Source organism: Furipterus horrens, unplaced genomic scaffold, assembly GCF_987537825.1.
Source record: "Furipterus horrens unplaced genomic scaffold, mFurHor1.1.pri manual_scaffold_3, whole genome shotgun sequence".
NCBI lineage: Eukaryota > Metazoa > Chordata > Mammalia > Chiroptera > Furipteridae > Furipterus > Furipterus horrens.
In genome coordinates this window covers 55,608,268-55,626,592 of record NW_028327173.1, presented here as the reverse complement: position 1 = coordinate 55,626,592, position 18,325 = coordinate 55,608,268, and the positions used below count along the sequence as shown (strand labels likewise).

General features: G+C 38.0%; 1 pseudogene; it reads left to right on the top strand.

The window, feature by feature from the left end:
* Nucleotides 1-3,826: 3,826 nt before the first annotated feature.
* On the top strand, nucleotides 3,827-3,922 carry LOC150015115 (U6 spliceosomal RNA; annotated as a pseudogene).
* The last annotated feature ends 14,403 nt before the right edge of the window (nucleotides 3,923-18,325 follow it).

Genomic DNA, 18,325 nt, shown 5'->3' with positions numbered 1-18,325 from the left:
TGGTCCCTCTTTGCAGACATGGCATTCTGATCACATGAGCAGACAGCTGCGTCTCCTTGCCAGACATGTCTGTTCAGACCACGTGGGTAGATATCTGAAGTATGTCCCCTTGCCAATTTGTCTTAGAGTGACTTAAGCAATTTTCATTTTGAACCAAAGTGTCATGGCTTACTGAAAGCCATTTTAGTTGACATGGGTGACTCCACTTTGTTTTATGTACTTTATGCTATCTTGATCGTACCGATGTCATTTTATTGGTCTTGCTCTCCACAAGAGTTATTGCTAGAAATAGAATCATTGACATTCATCTTAGAGGATGATTGTTTTCAGGCCCCTCTCTCAGACTGGGAAGCCCCGGCTTGCTTGGAGAGAAGCAACATGGTGTCAGAATTTGTTCCTTGGGGAGGGACCATTTGACTCCACCTCAGATTTTGACCCTGACTCCTACTATTTCTGTGTCCATAATTAGGTTTTAAGTCTCTGGCAGGCACAGACCAGGCCTTATCCATTGTTTTAACCCCCTCAGGCTTAGTCTTTCCATTTCAAAGAGGTAGTTACTTAGTAAATGTTTATTGAAAATGGATACTGTTTTTCTTAAGGGCAAATTTTATTCCTTCATGAAGGAAAATCTATTTCTTGCTAAGTAAAATGTTGCATAAGTACAAATTAAAATGTAAGGTACAGAATGTGTAGCTTAAAGCTAAGTAACAGCTTTTATCTCTGGCTATTTTAAAATGATTAAAAGGGTTATTAAAAATAGGATCTACAGGTCTAACAAAAGCTTTTAAAACAGGCCCAAGTAAATCTACATAGGCTTGTGAAGGTGCAAACACATTGTATCATGTGGGCTTTCCCTGACAAGACCCTGCTTTTATGAATCTGTTATGGAAATTCTGCATCCAGAGTCTCTGCCCTCTGTGTGTGGATTGCAATTGTTCCTCAACTATGAAATCTGGGAATGATCACCTTAAAGCACATTTTCTTTTATGCACATAAACAGTGTTATTAAAGTACTCATGCCTGGGGCAAATTAGTTTTTTAGTCCTGTTTGCTCCTCTGTAAAAGAGAATTAACAATAATTATCTCACAGACCCAAGTAAGGACTAAATTGACATGGTGCCCACATATCTTGTATATGCTTAATAAATGATGGTTTTTATTTTGTTCATAAATTGAAATTCAGAAGTGTGTTAGAAATGGTTAAGTGTATTTGAGCAGAATTACGAGGTCTGTATTGTTCTTCAGCTACCCTGTGGCTTAGATTCACTTATGTGAGCAGAGAACAGATCATTGCTACTATGTCTACCAGTCCTTTAAGGAAAAATAATTTCTCAGAACTGTACAAACTGGCATGCTCCTGGAGTCTGGGAACCATGAAACACTTGTAAGTTGAGTGTTACCTAGCTCTTTTCCATGTTATTTATTTAATATTTATCTCTCTTTTCTGAATATTGACTGTTAGAAAACTTAGAAGAGACATTACAACTTTCACCATCAGAAAGAAACCCTTTCTTTCACATTAATATCCACTTTTTAAAAAAACTTTCACTAATTGATGCTTATGTTGGCCTCTATTTAATGTCAAGTAGTTTATAGGCCTTGACTTTCAATTAATGAATGACTTTCTCTATAGCATTTGTAAGTCAGACTCTTTGGGCTTGAGTCATTACTTAACTCACTCTGTAAGGACATTTACTTTTTAATTTTTTTCATTAGTTTTTCTTTGAAAATCTTACAAATGCAATAAAAACTATGATAATTAAAAAACTGTGAGAAAAACCAAAGAAAATAATATAGATCTTGAGAAAACCTTGTCCATTCAGTGGCAAACACTTACAGAACAGAGAAGCTGCAGCACCACCAGTGCCCCCACTATCAATAGAAAATATTCAGGGAATGTAAAATTGAGTGTGAAACTATGCTTAAGGTGTCAAAATATGAGAATCACTTGAGGACAGTGACCAGGAACTAGTTAAATAGAATTTGTAGGTGGACAGAATAAAAACATTAAGGAAATATCTATATATGGGCACTATGGCTTTTATAATAAACAAGGTCTGTCCACAAAAAATTCAGCCATTGTTAACATAATGACAATGGTTTGCATGACATCAATGTAACCTGGCAGCCACGGAGAGAGGACTGGAATGTGCATGTGTGAAGAATGACTCCCTGTATTAGTGAGGGCAATAGAGGCTATTGAGTGAGCATGTGTACTGTGTGGCTGTCACATTCAAAATGACTGCACAAGCAGAGCAACAGGTCTACATCAAATTTGCATTACCCTTGAACATTCCTCTGTGGAAACTATTTGGATGATTCAGAAGGCCACAGCTATGGACAACTGTTGACTGGCAGCTTCATCACAACAACACACCCACTGTTGCGTCATGTCTTGTGCAGAGTTTTCTGGTGAAACATCGAATCACCCATGTTACTCAGCACCCCTACAGCCCAGATTTGGTGCGCTGCAACTTCTGGCTTTTCCCAAAACTAAAATCACCTATGAAAGAGAAGAGATTTCAGACCATTGATGAAACTCAGGAAAATATAATGGGGCTGCTGATAGCATTTGGGAGAACTATGTGAGGTGCCTACTTTGAAGGGGACTGAGGTGTCCTTGTCCTATGTACAATGTTTCTTGTATCTTCTTCGATAACTGTCTCTATTTTTCACATTACATGGCTGGATACCTTCTGCACAGACCTCGTATAACTAAGGTACAAATGAAATTTTGTCATGTGGAAAAGGTTAATTACGTGACTGAAGTAGAGATTAGAGAGAAAGTTAGGACTTGCATGTCTTGTTAGACTGATGCATAATAGTAACAGTGTGACTATGGTCTCTTGAATTCAAGCATTTCAGTTTTGGTGGCCACCATGACAGGACGTTAGGGCAGAGGTAGGGAGAGTGATGATAGCTGTTGTGCTTTAGAGTGAATTCTTCCGGCCTGACCCAGAGTTTGGGTCAGCCTGATGCTAGCACCTGAGGCAAGCTGAAGGCTTGTGCTACTTTTCATAATGTGCCATTGACTCCTGTGGCGCTGGGAAGGTTCATGGAGGGGTCATGGAGCATGTAGCTTCAGGGATATGGCTTCAGAGATAACAAAGAGGAACACCAATGCTACAGATAACCAAGATGAGGCTAGAGCAGTTTGTCTCAGAGAGTATAATACATTCCATCTGAACCTGTTGTGAGTTTTATGTTTTGAGGACACTATAGGACACAGCCAATAAACATTTAAATAGGATTTTTCAAGCTGACAGTTTAAATAGTTATACTTTAGCTTAAATGGGAGTACCTCAATTCATTCTTTATTCATTTCTGCAATTGAAAGAAAGTCTTTATAGTATGTCTTAAAGCACTGAGGATTTATTTGTACTAACATCTTAGCTTTGCTAAATGCCAATAAATGCTATGTCTTATATCCACTTTTCTGTTAGCAAATTTCCTGAAAGAAAATGTTTTACTGTAAAATTTAAGAAATTGGTCATAAATAATTTTTCCAGAAGCCAAGAAGCTATTTATATTATATCCACATCTATATCTCTATCTACTTCTACATCTATATCCATATCTATATCTTCCTGTATTGTTCAATGATCATACTCTCAAATATACTGATATTATAGAAAATAGAAATTTACATGTTTAGGTGGAGTTAGTAGGATTAAAATCATATAAAATTAAACACACACCTACTTTTAAAAAAGACTGCAATTAGTGAACGTAAAGGCAACAACACTTTTTCTTACACCCTAAGAGAAACATAATTAATCAAGATCCATCTGTTCATTCTTGGGTTTTCTATTCCACTTCTGTGGCTGATCTCACTCCTATGGCACATACAACACTGCAATGTCACAGAGAAGATTAGCATAGCCCCTGTGTAAAGATGATATAACTGGGTGGTCATATTTTTGCATAGTTAATTACTTTTTCCTTTGGGGTCTCTTGGCACACTGTCTATATACATTAGTTGTCATCTTGTTGTATTATAATTGTTTATTTGTCTGTCCCTCTCATGAAACAGGATCCCTAAAACAAGGACATGATTCTTTGTAGCCTTAGTGGCTGACATGTGCCTAGCTTCTAAAAAGTACCCAGAAAATGTTTAATGAAAGAGCAAAATAATGAATAACAGCTTTATAGTCTATAAGTAAGATATGTAGGAATTCTTTGTATACATTGTGCTTATCCAGAAATTGATTCCGAAACAGTTAATCCTTTTCTTCCCTCCTCACTTTGTCTTCCTGAAGACAGAAATTCTGTTTTAGTATAATGCCCACACGGCCACCTTCTGCTGATAACTAGTGGGCACAACTCAGTTTGGTGATGGACAGATGGACAAGCCTGCTGTTGTTCTTGGCCATAAGACAGTTTCTGTCTACTCTCTTAGATACATCCAACGTGCCTTTCTTCCCATCCCTCTCCCTTTTATGTAAGACTGTACATATTTTCTCCTAGCACCGTCTTGCTATATTTGCAATATTAAGGCTATAAATAGGCTTTGGAAGATGGATAAGATTTTGAGAGATATGTGGTATCTAACATACAAAAAAGTATGGCATGGAAAAAGAGACCATAAAATATTGCTATTATTTAAGTGGAGAGAGGTAGATCTTCTCTTTTTCTCTCCCATCATCATGGGACTGATTAGAAGGGAAATAAGTTGCAAAATATTTCTGGAAAAAGTGACCCAAATTATGGTATCAACTTGAATTGTTCAACTAGGAGACTGCAAAGAGTCATAAGTCATTCATATTTTATGTGTAATCACATAAATAGTAGTTGTTTCAAATTAGCAATATACAGTTGCATAAGACATTAGCATGTTACTTAATTTTTAAACCATACACAACATTCTAAAGCATCTTAATAGATATTCTTTACTAGCAAAAAGGAAATAGGGAACAGAATTAATATTTATTTAGTTTCTATCATGAAGTAGGTATTTTTATACCTTTTCTATGTTTTTCATGCGATCTTCAGAACTACATTGTGAAATAAATTTTATTAAAATTATTTTATATAAAAGAAAACTTAGGCTCAAAGATAATAAGTAACTTACTCATGACCACAGAGATAGGAAATGACAAAACTGATTTCTAAATCAAGTCTTTTTCAACTCTCAAATCTATTCTCTATTTACTATGTTGGATTAACGAGTATACAGTCAATTTTCAAGGAATTTGGGTTTTTATTATGTGAATATTAGTGTTTTGAAGGATTTTCCATAATTGTGAATGATGTCTTAGATACTAAGACACCATTCTAAAAATATTTCTGTGAAGTGAATTGGGGTACGTGTCCCCTTTTCCAGGTGGGTGACTGGGTTAATTGAAACAAATGATTCAATAATGTGTTGCAGGAGAAGAGATCTCTGAGTTTTGGGGATGACTAGGCCAGAAAGCAGAGTGTTCCCATGTTTATTTAGACATTTTTAAGGAAGTATAGGTCCACTTCCCTGTTTGCCTAAAGGGTACATGGCTGGGCTAGCATGATGGAGTCTGAACAGTCTGAACAGAGCTTTTCGTTTTATTCTTGTTTTGACTTGATTCATGGAGCACCAGTGACCTCAACTGACGACAAAAGGGGTTGAGGTGAGAATCACATCAGTCTTCTAGGGCTCCCTTAAAAAACATCAAGCTGTGGCGAGATTTTTCTGAGACCCATTGGGATTGTTTCTATATGTATCCAGACCCTAGAAAAACCCTTGAACTGACTGCCTGTTTTTTGTGGAGCAGGGCCAGTGCAAGGCCCTGAACTTCCTCTGGCTGTTTCAGCTGCAGCTCCCTGCCCCTTCTCTCCTCCCTCTGCTGCATACTGAAGAGAAGAGATTCTGTGTATTTGCTAACTATCCTCCATTTACCCTCAAATTTGAGTCAGGCTCACCTTCTCAGAGTGAGAGGAAAGGTGACTGGATCAACTGCTGGTTCCTTGTAACTAAGTAACAAAGTTGCTAAATTGGATTAACTCTGTGAATTAACAGAACTGCCAGTTGTCATCCCAGTTTCCTTGAGTAATGCAGACAGTGCCAGAGGCAATTTCTAATTGTGTCAGATGGTGGTTTCCCCCGCAAAGGTGGCTTCATTTATAGTATGCCTAAAATGAGTTAATCAAGACAGAATTATCATTGGCTAGGTAAAAATTGACAAGTCAGTTTTATTCCAACTGAGTTGCAAAGGTGATTATGACATATGGAACCTGTCCTTTAGAGAGAGCCTCTGGAAGATTATAATTCTAAAATGTGGTTTTTAATCCTTTTGTCTTTTTTACCTATTCGCCCAAACTGCCTCCCATCTGGTGACTATCAATTTCTCTTTATCTATGAGTTTGGTTCCATTTGGCTTGTTCATTTATTTAGTTTTTTTAGAGTCTACATATAAGTAAAATCATATGGTTTTAGTCTTTCTCTGTCTGACTTATTTCACTTAGCATAACACGTATTGTTAGTTATAAAAATAGTCATGAGGATATAAAGTGCAGCATAGAGAACATAGTCATTAATATTGTAATAACTATGTATAATGTCAGATGGTTACAAGACTTATCAGGATGATCACTTTATAAGGTATATATAAATGTCTAATTGCTATGTTGTGCACCTGAAACTAATATAATATTGTATGTCAACTGTAACTGGAAAATAAATTAATTTTTTAAAAAGTAAGGAAAATAATAAAATAAAATGTGGGCATACTTTCCACAGTGAGGAAATAGTTATTTATATTATAATAGATATTTATTTCTCTCCCTTAACTCTTTTTCATGTTCCTTCAAATAAATGTTTTCCTACAATTTAAACTTAGTGATTAAGTCATTTAAAAAATAATGCTTTACATTAATGAGAAAGAGGTCACCTTTAAAAAGTTGATTAAGGTTATTTTGGGACTAGATTTGAGTGCAGTTCCTGTTTCTTTTTCTTTCTTTCATTCTTTTTTTTTTCCCATTACCATTTATCACCCTTCCCACTCCCACCCCTCAATCACCAGAGCCTATTTCCTGTTAATGAAGACTATTTCCCTTTTCTTTTTTAGGACAATGACATTAAAAATAATCAGTTTTGTCTATTTCCGGTCATGACACATTCCAGGCTTAGGTAAATAAACCCAACTAAAAAATAACAGACTAACCAACTCTGTCTATCACTCAACTCAAAGCTGTCATTTTTTAATTTCAACATTATATTCATGAGCATCAATACGGAAACTCTCTGTCAAAGGTTTGCTTCTTGTATTATGATTGCTTTAGAATGGAAATTTAAATGCTGAACTTCAGAAATGAATTAGAAGGAGCAGTAGAAAAAGTCCTGGACAAGGAATCAGGAGGCTGGTTCTGGTCTTGGTCTGCTACCATCTATGTGGACAAGTCACTAAATTTCTTAGTATCAGTTTTCTTTACTTTTAGAATGAAGATGGTTAGACTAGGTTAGGATGACAAACAGGTGTCCCCTTGTCTGCCTGCTCTGATCAGTTGGTAATGTTTGTCTAGAGGGCTGCATTGGGCATGATGGTGAGCCTCTTCCAGACTGTGGTTGACAGTAAGAATGAGGACAAGAAAGCCACTTATTTTGCTATCTCTGAATTCAATAATTCTTGCGTCATTATATGAAGTTTGTCTGGAAAAAGTCCAGCCATTGTTAATATAATGAGAATGGTTTACACAATATCAGTATAACCTGGCAACCAAAATGAGTGGACTGGAATGTGCATGTGTGAACAATGACAACTTCACCGAAGGTGGTAGACGCCATTAAGTGAGCATGTGTACTGTGTGGCCATTGCATTAAAAATGACTAAGCGAGTAGAACAAGGAACCTGTATCAAATTTTGCATTATGCTTGAACATTCCTCTGAGGAAATTTGGGTGATTCAGAAGGCCAGCTATGGGCAACTGGTGATTGGCAGCTTCAATCACAACAATACGTCCACTTATGCATCACATCTTGTGCAGAGAGTTATGATGAAACATCAAATCACCCAGGTGACTCAGCCCCCTACAGCCCAGATTTGGCACCCTGCGACTTGGCTTTTCCCAAAACTAAAATCACCTTTGAAAGGGAAGAGATTTCAGATCATCAATGAGATTCAGGAAAATAGAACAGGGCAGCTGATGGTGATTGGGAGAACTGTGTGAGGTCCCAAGGTGCCTACTTTTAAGGAATTGAGGCCCCATTGTCCTATGTACAATGTTTCTTGTATCTTCTTCAATAAATATCTCTATTTTTCATATTACATTGCTGGTTACTTTCTGGACAGAACTCATATTCTTACTTCTGTTATGACTTTCATGATTTAGTCTTAATTTTTTTTTTTCAGATTTAATGTGTTTTATTGATTAAAATATTACATTTGTGCCAATTTCCCTTCCCTCTGCTCCCCTCCACCCGGTGGCCCCCCTCCCTCCAGTTGTCCCCCCCTTTTAGATTATGTCCATTAGTTGTGCATACAGTTCCTCCCAATCTCTCTCCGTCTATTCCATTCCCTCCTACCATGATCCCCAATTTCTATATCATCTCCCTCCCTCTCCCCACTCCCCCTCCCTGTTGACCTCCCCCCACTATGCTTCCCTTACCCACAGTTCCTTTTCCACTCTCGTTGCCTGTTTCGTTTGCCTTTGTTTCATCTCCCTAGCTTCTGTTTTTTAAACCAGTCCCTTTAACATCTCATATAACAGTGGTTTGGATCTAATGAACTCTTTCAGTTTTATTTTGTCCTGGAAACACTTTCTCTGTCCTTCTATTCTGAATGACAATTTCGCTGGATAGAGTATTCGTGGTTGTAGGTTTTGGATTTTCATTACTTTGAATATTTCTTGCCAGTCCCTTCTTGCCTGTAGTGTTTCCCTTGAGAAGTCAGCTGATAGTCTAATTGGGACCCCTTTGTACATAATTCTTTTCTTCTCTCTTGCTGCTTTTAAGATTCTCTCTTTATCCTTAATTTTTGACATTTTGATTATAATGTGTCTTGGTGTGGTTCTCCCTGGGTCCAGTCTCTTGGGAACTCTCCTTGCTTCCTGGACCTGCATGTCTATTCCCTTCCCCAAGTCTGGGAAGTTCTCCTTTATTATATTTTCACTCAATTTTTCAAGTTCTAGTTCATCTTCCTCATTCTCTGGCAAACCAATGATTCTTATGTTGGGCCTTTTATAGCTGTCCCAGAGGTTTCTGATCCTCTCATTGTTGCTTCCTATTTCCTCTCGCTGCATTGGTTGACTGCTTGTTCCTTCTCCATATTCCAATTTGTTGAAATGAACTCTGGATTCCTCACCATCTGTCTCGTATGTGGTTTTGTTCCTTTCGTTATGAAAGTTTTTCGCTTCTTTCATATCTTTTTCCTGCTCTTTTGTGAATTCTGTAAGCCACCTGATAACAATGGCCCAGAACTGAGCCTCTGACAGGTTTCTTATCTGTTCATCTGTCAGGTTCTCTATCTGCTGTCTGGTGAGTTGTGCCACCGGGATCTCTATATTTGTCTGCCACATTTTGACAGATGCGTTTTGTTTTCCTGGGCCGGCTGTCCAGGGCGGTGCCTGTGTACGTGTCACAAATCAGCGACTGGCCGGCGCCTGCTTGTCCGCGACCTATTTCGCAGCCCTGTGGTGCTTTCTGTGGGGGCGGGGGTCCAAGATGGATTCACACAGTTATTCAGCTAGGGGACCGGGATCCTCCTCCCGTCCCCCTGGGCCTCACTGTTCAAGGCGATGCTGCGGCCGCTCTCCCCAGCGCCGGAGTCGCGCACGCCAGGGGCTTGATTGGAATCGCGCAAGCCAGGGGCTTGATTGCCTCCGGGATTTTTCGCTGCCCCGCCCGCTGCTCCGCAAACAGCTTTGCCTTCTTTAACTCTTACCTGCCCAAATGGCACCGCTGGTTTATAACTTCATATGTTGGGCTTCCGTGTAGTTTTATTTTCTGGAATTTCTAGTTATCCTTTGTTTTGAAGTAGTTGTATTCCTCTATAGTTGTAGAGGAAGACCTAGCGTGTCCGTCTAAGCCTCCATCTTGGCCGGAAGTCTATAGTGTCTAGTCTTAATTTTTAACCTCAAGAAATATTCTCTCCATACTTTATTTAAAGATGTTTAAAAATTTGAGAGCAAGGAGACAAAGTCTTTGAGATCATCTAGTCAAAAGTAGGTTGATATGTATAAAAGTGCTTTGTAAAATGTAGAGCACTCTTTCTTGTTTGAGGACAACATAGCTAATTAATGGTAAATTCTTCCATTGTTAGCCTTGGGGCCCCTTCCTGTTTAATTTTTCATGGAATGGTTGTTGCATGAATGATATAGCTTTATTCAGTAAATTTTTAAGGCATTACTCATTGCCGTGACATAAAATTAAGATTTAAGTGTCAAGTTGTGTAGTATAGATAATAAACACTGTCATTCAGAGAGTTGGAGAGCTAGAGTCATCAGGGAATATTAGAGGAAGAAATAGAACTTGAGCATGGCCTAAAATGAGCTGAAGTTAGACAGAAGGGCATTGTTAGATATGGGATGGAATTTGAATACAGCATAGAATAAGACAGAAGAACAATTGGGACAATACACAAGAAGTATAAACTGTTAGTTTTCAATAAGGAAAAATTTGGATTGCTAATAATAATATTGATAATAGTTAACATTATTCACTCCTTTCTTCCCTTAATATTTTTTGAGTACTTCCAATGTGTCAGTCCCTGTACTAGATACTGACTGAGGATACAACTCTTAACAAAATGGAGAAAATCCTTGATTTCATAGAGTTTACATCTTAGTGGGAGGAGACAGATAATAAAGCAATAAGTAAAATATGTAGTATGTTAGAAAGTAAAAACTGCAATGGGGAAGAATACACCAGGAGAGGGAACAATGGAATGACAGGGTGGCTTGCAATTTTGGCTCAAGTGGCCAGGGACAGCCTCACTGGGAAGCTAATGATAGAGTAATGAAATACCGCTCTGCTGAGTGAGTTACTCATATGAAATCATTTAATTTTCATAACAACCCTATGAGAATGGGTACTATTGTTATCCTTGTTTTATAGATGAGGACCTGAAACACAGACAACTGAACTCATCAAGACTGCACAGCAATTAAGTCTAAGAGCTGTGATTTAAAATCAGGAAGTCTAATTCCAGAGTTTGTACTTTTAGTTTATAAGTTTTAATAACAAAAATCTTTTAAAAGGCTGTGGGAGGTAAAAATAATAGCATTTTAGAGCTGAAGAGAAATTTTCTAATCTAGTGGTTTTCAAATCAACCAGCTCTCTGGATTTCTGGACTCTGACTCCTAAATTTTTGATTCAGGAGGGTTGAGGGGAGGCCTGAGAATTTGCAGTCTAACAAATTTCCAGGTAATGCTGTTGTTGATAGTGTGGGTAACACTTTGGGAATCATCAATTGTCCCGGTGACTCTCAAACCAGACTGCATGTTAGAATCACTTCAGGAGTTTTTAAGAACTACCTGTGCCTTATGCCCACGGGTACTGAGAGCATGAAGTTCATTGCTCTGGGCTGAGACTCTGTATCAGTGACTGTGGCGCACATCGAAAATACCTCTGGTCTAGTTTAACCCTTACGCTACAGATGAGGAAACAGGTTTGAAGAAACGAACTGTTCCCTTCTTGTCTTGGCTCCTGGCATTCTGCACATTGTTTGTTACTCACCCACTTCATTCTTGGCTGTATAAGGCCAGGGCCAGGGGCTGTCTTAATCTATTTGCTACACAATAAGGTTCAGAAAACATCTGTTCTTGAGTTATTAATGTTGAAGGGGATAGGGAGCCACCAAAAGTTTTGACCAGCAAAGTGACATACTACATATTGAAAGCAATATTTTAGGAGGATTTACTATTAGGAAGGGTAAGAAAAAGATGTGATCTTCCTACTGCAATGTTCCTGTAGACCCTTGCTACTCAAAATGTGATAAATACCAGCAGCATCTGCATCACCTGCAACCTGGTTAGAAATGCAGACTCTCAGGTCCCACCTCTGACTGACTAAATAAGAATCCACGTTTTCACAAGTTCCTAGTGAGTTGTATGCACACAGACATTTAAGAGGCTCTGTTGTAGGACATCACATGACCAATGCCTGGACTTATGTAGTAGCCCTAGGGAGCCAGGAAAAAGCAGCAAATATGAATGGCTGAACATGTCAGTTTTTCCTTAAGCTTATTCCTTGGGATACCAGTTCTCTGGGATCTTAATAGGTGCTTAATGGTCAAAAAGGTTTGGCAAATACCAGGTTAAACAATGCTAAACAGATCTTCTTTTAAAGAACCAAATTTCTATTTATCTTCTAATATTCTGAATCTCCAAGAGAAAAACTGTATTATGTAGCTGCTTCCTTATTTATTGATCACAGAAGACTGTTTGGGATATATCTTCTCATGTTACTGTTTTGTGGAGCACATCTTGGTAAAGCTGTAATAAGCTCTTTGTGATTTATGGGGGTTCTAGACTTAAAAGATATTCTAACCCCGGGACACTTCTTAAATGTAATATCCATTACTTCTCAGTTCAGATGCCCAATCTTTCTACAGTATCACTGTCCAGGTGTGTGACTCCATTTCTGACTCACTGTTCATTGGCTGAGTCATTTGGACAAAGTCATCAGACAGGTCTGCGGGTTCTGTCAGTGCTGACCTGGGGAAAACATTCAAGATTTTGTTGCTGGTTATGGTGTCTGTTGGAAATGAGGAGGAGACACTGGAAAATGTAGAGTCACTGGTAACATGCCGAAGTTTTGTTTGTGCTAGGAGTGAAATCAGGAGGTATGACTGAGAACAATTACTGGGTGAACAGAGAGAAAACACAGAAATGTGACTGACAGTTGTGAGACACAACACCTGTCAGCAAATTTATAGTGAAAAATAAAAAGAAACAAATGAACAGATAGATTGGAAACTAGTTATTTTAGATTGAGGGCATTCCAAAATGGCTTTTTTAGAGTTTATTTCCATTAATGAGCCCTGGCTGGTTTGGCTCAGTGGATTGAGCGTCGGCCTGCGAGCTAAGTGTCGCTGGTTTGATCTTCCAATCAGGGCACATCAGAGAAGGAAAACTCTGACTCCAAAAAACCTCCGCTGCCTTGCGGCATACCTCTTCAGGGGAAAGGCTAAGGGAGTAAACCCCGACAGAAAATCCGGAGCCGGAGTCCCTAAGGCGGTTTGATGTTGTAGTCAACACCGGCAACTCCTGCGGCGCACCTGAAGCCAAGCTGTATTGACTCCGTCTTTCCCTTGGACCCTTCAGCTGCGAAGAGAGGGGGGGTCTGCTGCATGGGCAACAGCAGACCCTCCATATCACCCTGCCCAGGCTCTGTAGCTTCAGCTTCACTGGAGAGGACACTCCAGCGTCATCGCAAGATGTCGATTCAACACGGGAGGAGACAGATACCGTGTCACTCCCGAGTCGGACTGCACAACCATTCTCGGCGGTGCAGATAGACTCTTAAGAAGCTACACCATCGTCTCTCGAGACGTACGGCTGCCGACAATTTCCATTAATGCCCCTTTAAAAATCCATGGCCCATTTTAATGCTGACAAGTTGCTTATCTCACATTCTATAACTCGGAAAGCATTTGATTTTAAATTATAATCACCGATAAATTACCACCAATATTTCGGATAGTACCTTTTATATTGACCATACAGTTTTCCTCTTGTATCCTTGACATTAAATTTCACTTTTTAAAAAAGCAGGATAATTACTATTCTTAGTAATAAGAGGAATGAATATACTTTCTCCATGATATCCTTACTTGGAACAGTAAGCCACATCATTTTCAATTTTTTCTTTTTTGTTAATAAATCAATGGAAAGTATTTTTGATTTGGATCTGACCTTTCAAATGCTCAAAAGATTTACTTTTATTCTCTTTCCTTGATATTTAGTTTTCTTCAAAATGAAGGAAGGACTGTTAGATCTTACTTATGACATCAGTATAATTTTTCTTAGAAAATTTTCTCTTGAAAAATTTGGTATTACTTTAATGGGTAAACTTGGATATGTAAACCTTTCAAATAGGATTCAATTCAGTTTCTCTTTATTGTACTCTTAGTTGATAGCATTTCCTACACTTTTAGGAGAAATTTTGACAAGAAGAAAAGAAAACTTTAAATCAAACAGAATATATTGAATTAAGTAGTCTTTGATTTCAGACACTTCTAGAGGGTATTAGTATAGTTTCAACTGACTTTTATCCAACTCTAAAATCTATGGTTCCCAGAGACTATGACCTTAAGATCTTATAAGCTGCTAAGCCATCTCAAATAAATTCAATTTTTTCTTATTTTACTAGGTTTACAAAGACAGAAAAGTAGATTGATTCATTATAGACTATATAGACATTGGCAGTCTTTAGAAGGAGTGTTCAGGTGCTTGATCTGTCTCACTGTCAGGTGAATAATGGTGGGAGACAGTTTACTAGGTGATCCAGACTCTTCAGTGGAGTGGGACATAGGAGATTGTGGTAGCTGAGAAACTACCTCTGAACAGGCAAAGAGAACCAGGTGGGTGCTACGGGAACACCAGCTGCTGAATTTTGGACAGTGTGGGTAGCTTGTATCAACTACAAGCCCTTATGGTTGTGGGGAAGGAAAAATAGAGGCAGCAATTGTCACACATGCCGAAAGTAACTTGCTAATGAGCTTTATTTAACATACATGCTAACAGTTGCCAACACTTATTCTGGCAAGATTTTCAACAAGGATTGTATCTAGAGGTTCAAATTAGTCCTTGAGTTACTAGATGATCCCAATCACTGAGATATTTGTACAACATCCATCCAATAAATTATCAAACATCATCAGGTGCCAGGTTCTATGCTGGGTGTTGGAATACCAGGGCAAGAAAAGATAAACATTGTCACTGCCGTTACATTGCTTGCTGACTAGAGTGGGATGCAAATATGTAAACAAGATAATATAACATAGTACATTATGTGCTATGATAAGAGAAATACAGTGAATCATGGTATTGTACAGAAGACAGTACTTCACTTTTAGTTTAGGAGTTGGGTAAGACGAGACATCTATCTACATGAAGGAGGAACAGGCATTGGATAGACCAAGAAGAGATGGGTTAGGAAAGTGCATTCTGCATAGAGGGGAAAAGCATATGTAAAAGTCCATAGAAATATTATAAAGAATATTTTTTGGGGGCATACAGATTTGGGGAAGAAGGAAAAGTGGCTGGAACTAAGGCTGGAAAAGTAAACAGAGCCCAGACATGTAGGGTTTTGTAAGCATTTGGGCTTTATTTTAGATAGAATGGAGAGCCATTGAATGCTTTTCCAGCTGAGAAATGATTAGATATGCATTTTAAGATAATGACTCTGTCAACCTTCTGGAGAATTTGTTGGAGGGAGAAAACACTGGAGAGAATGAGACCAATGGGGAGACTATTGCGGAAGTTTACATAAGACAGGATGGCAGCCTATATTTGACAAGTGATGACATTCTTAATAGATTGTGCTTTTGTATATGGCACATTGAACACTAAAGTTATTTACTCTTACTTTTTATAAGATTGTTCATATGGTTCTTTACCTCAGTATTTTTCATTTTATAATTCTTTAAGAAACCTTTCTTTATTTCCTCTTTCTTGTATTATGTAAATTATTATGTTTTTGTTGCTTCCTAAATAATATCCTGGAAGTTTATTTTCTGTTCTTGACACATGTAAGTGTGGTTTCTTTATCAAACTTGAGTGCAGAGTTAATGTTGAAAAAGAATGAATTATTATTCTAGTGAATATATCTTAATTGCCACAACTATGGGTAGCTTGAGATTTCCTTGAAAGGACTGGTAGAAAAAATAATTTAGTGGCTCTCATCATTTGAAAGAAAGAAAATAAGGTAAAGACATTTTTAGAGGGGAAGAGGCTTGCTGTACAGCAATCAATATTGTAGGATTAGAAAAGACCAACATGGATCAATCCCAAAGTGCAAAAAATAATTAAGGGCACAGAAGGCACATAATGCATGACAAGTTCAGAAGAGAAGCTGAGAAGTTACAGAACAAAGTTTGGCATTTAAAAATGACAGAAGGAGCAATGGTGGGAAATGACAAAAACATTTCATGTAAGACTAAAAGTGCTGCAATATTACACGGAACATGAAAGGTCAGTGAACAGCTTGGAATGGTGTCTAATGGATAACGATGGTAATCCATTGACTGAGACGTTCTTGTAAACATTGATTAAAAAAATAAAATTAAATGAATTCTTTGTCTCAGTAGTCTCAGAAAGCACAGTCTGGCTGAAAAGAGAAATCAATTTAAAATGAAAGAAGTAAAATTGTTCTTGGATTTGTTGCCAATCAATAGGTGCTAAAGAAATTGAGAAATTTGAATTCTCATGTAGAACTAGATATTCTTTCTTCTAGGATTAGTGCTGTCCAAGGTCAATAATTTATTTTTAGGTTTAGAAATGCTATTTAAAAAGTATTACTATTTTTTTCATCCCCCCCACCCTCAAATCTCCCAATGTAGGACATTTTCAATGCTTTTTTGGTTTTCTATCTGTGTGTGAGAGTAAGACACACCTGCCCTTACTAGGTAAAAGGACGTGTAGAAGTTCGAGTGAAAGAACTTCCCAACCTAGTAAACATTTTTATGTTTGAGGAAATTTACTGGTGTGAAGTAGAGCTTTGGAGAAATGGCTAGTTTTCACTCTGGAAACCCTTTGTCTTAATCAGTTTGGGCTGCTATAACAAAAATACCATAAACTGGGTGGCTTAAAAAACAAACATATTTTTTTTTACATTTTTGGAGATTGAGAAGTTTGCTATTTGTCAGCAGCCTCTTTCCTGGCCTCTTGTAGACAGCTGCCGTCTAGCTATATCCTCACATGATACGGACAGACTAATCCCATCATGAGGGCTCCACTCTCATGATCTAATTACCTCTCAAAGGCTCAATCTCCAAATACCATCACACTGGGGATCAGGGTTTCAACATGTGAATTTTGGGGACACAAGCATACAGTCCCATAGCATCCTTTGAGATACACATTTTCTAAGGAGAAAACAATTGTCCTTTCTTAATAGCATGTTAAAGGCAGGATTCAAAGAATGGGTATACCTGATGCAAAAGCAGAGAGGTTTTATGTTACCTTCTCAGAAAGGATTCAGAAATAATTCCATATGCAAGTGTTTTTGTAGCATATGTTGAATAATGGCCATTTCATATAGTGTAATCTAATAGTGAGAGACTACTATATTAAGAGCAGAATAGGAGATGAACAGACTCTAGGGCATGGCCAAATAAAGGAAATACAATTTAAATCACTGAAAGAGACATTGATCCTTCTTTTATCTTCTGTCTCAAAAGCTATTTGTTCAGAATAACAAAATCATCCTTAAGCACTTTAGGTAGAACACTGCACATGTAGTTTAGTTCCCGGTTGTCTGGTGAGAGATTCCAAGTCATGAACATAAGACTAGTGAGCAAGGAAAGGATCAGACTGGAAAGAGTACTTTTCACACATTCTTATGCTAGAGCCAGCCTGCCACTCTTGCCAATTATTGCCTGAGTGATGATGGGGTGGGAGAAGAGTGAGGCAGGCGATCCTAACATTGGAGGAGGAGGGTTGGCTCAACTTTTGCAGCTAAGCTCAATTTAGAATCTTAAATATGATAATCTCAAGAAGCATGACTGGACTCCAACTAATTTAACCTATGTTTTTCTCATTTTAAATGGTGGGCCTTGCTGATTGTGGAGGCAGAAAGGAACTGATAGAATAATTTTTCCCCTAGAGGATACTAGACCAGGAAAGAAAAAGACATCTGGATCTAAAATACAGAACGTTCTCATCTGTTCTTAACCTATTCTTAAATTCTAAGTATGATACTTTGTGTTTTCTAGTTCTATATGGCTTTTAAAACATTTTCACAAATATTAGTTCATTGATGACCTCAAGAGGCAAGTCAGGCAGACATCCGTGTTTCAGAATAAATGAAACTCAGAGTTGTGATTATTTTCCAGCTTAATAAAATTAGGAATGACAGGTGGTCCCTGATGCTTACATCATTGCTTTCTCTTCACCCCAGTGCTTATGTAGTGCCAGAGCTTACACTAGTTGTTCTTAGACTTTTTCTTCTTTTGCTGGCATTTTAAACTCGTTTATCTGTGACTAGTATTTAAAAGAATGACTATGTGGTTGCTTTCCCCCAAATTCAATGCAACATTTCAGTGTGCCTATCATGTGGTCTGAAATGTGGGTGCTAGCCTTACTCTCTACTTTTATGTTTTCCTCTTTTACATCCTTGTGTAAGGCTGAACCAAGTTTGCTGCTGTGTGTATATTACATTTTGAATTTATTCCAGTTTTTCTGTTCATAGGTT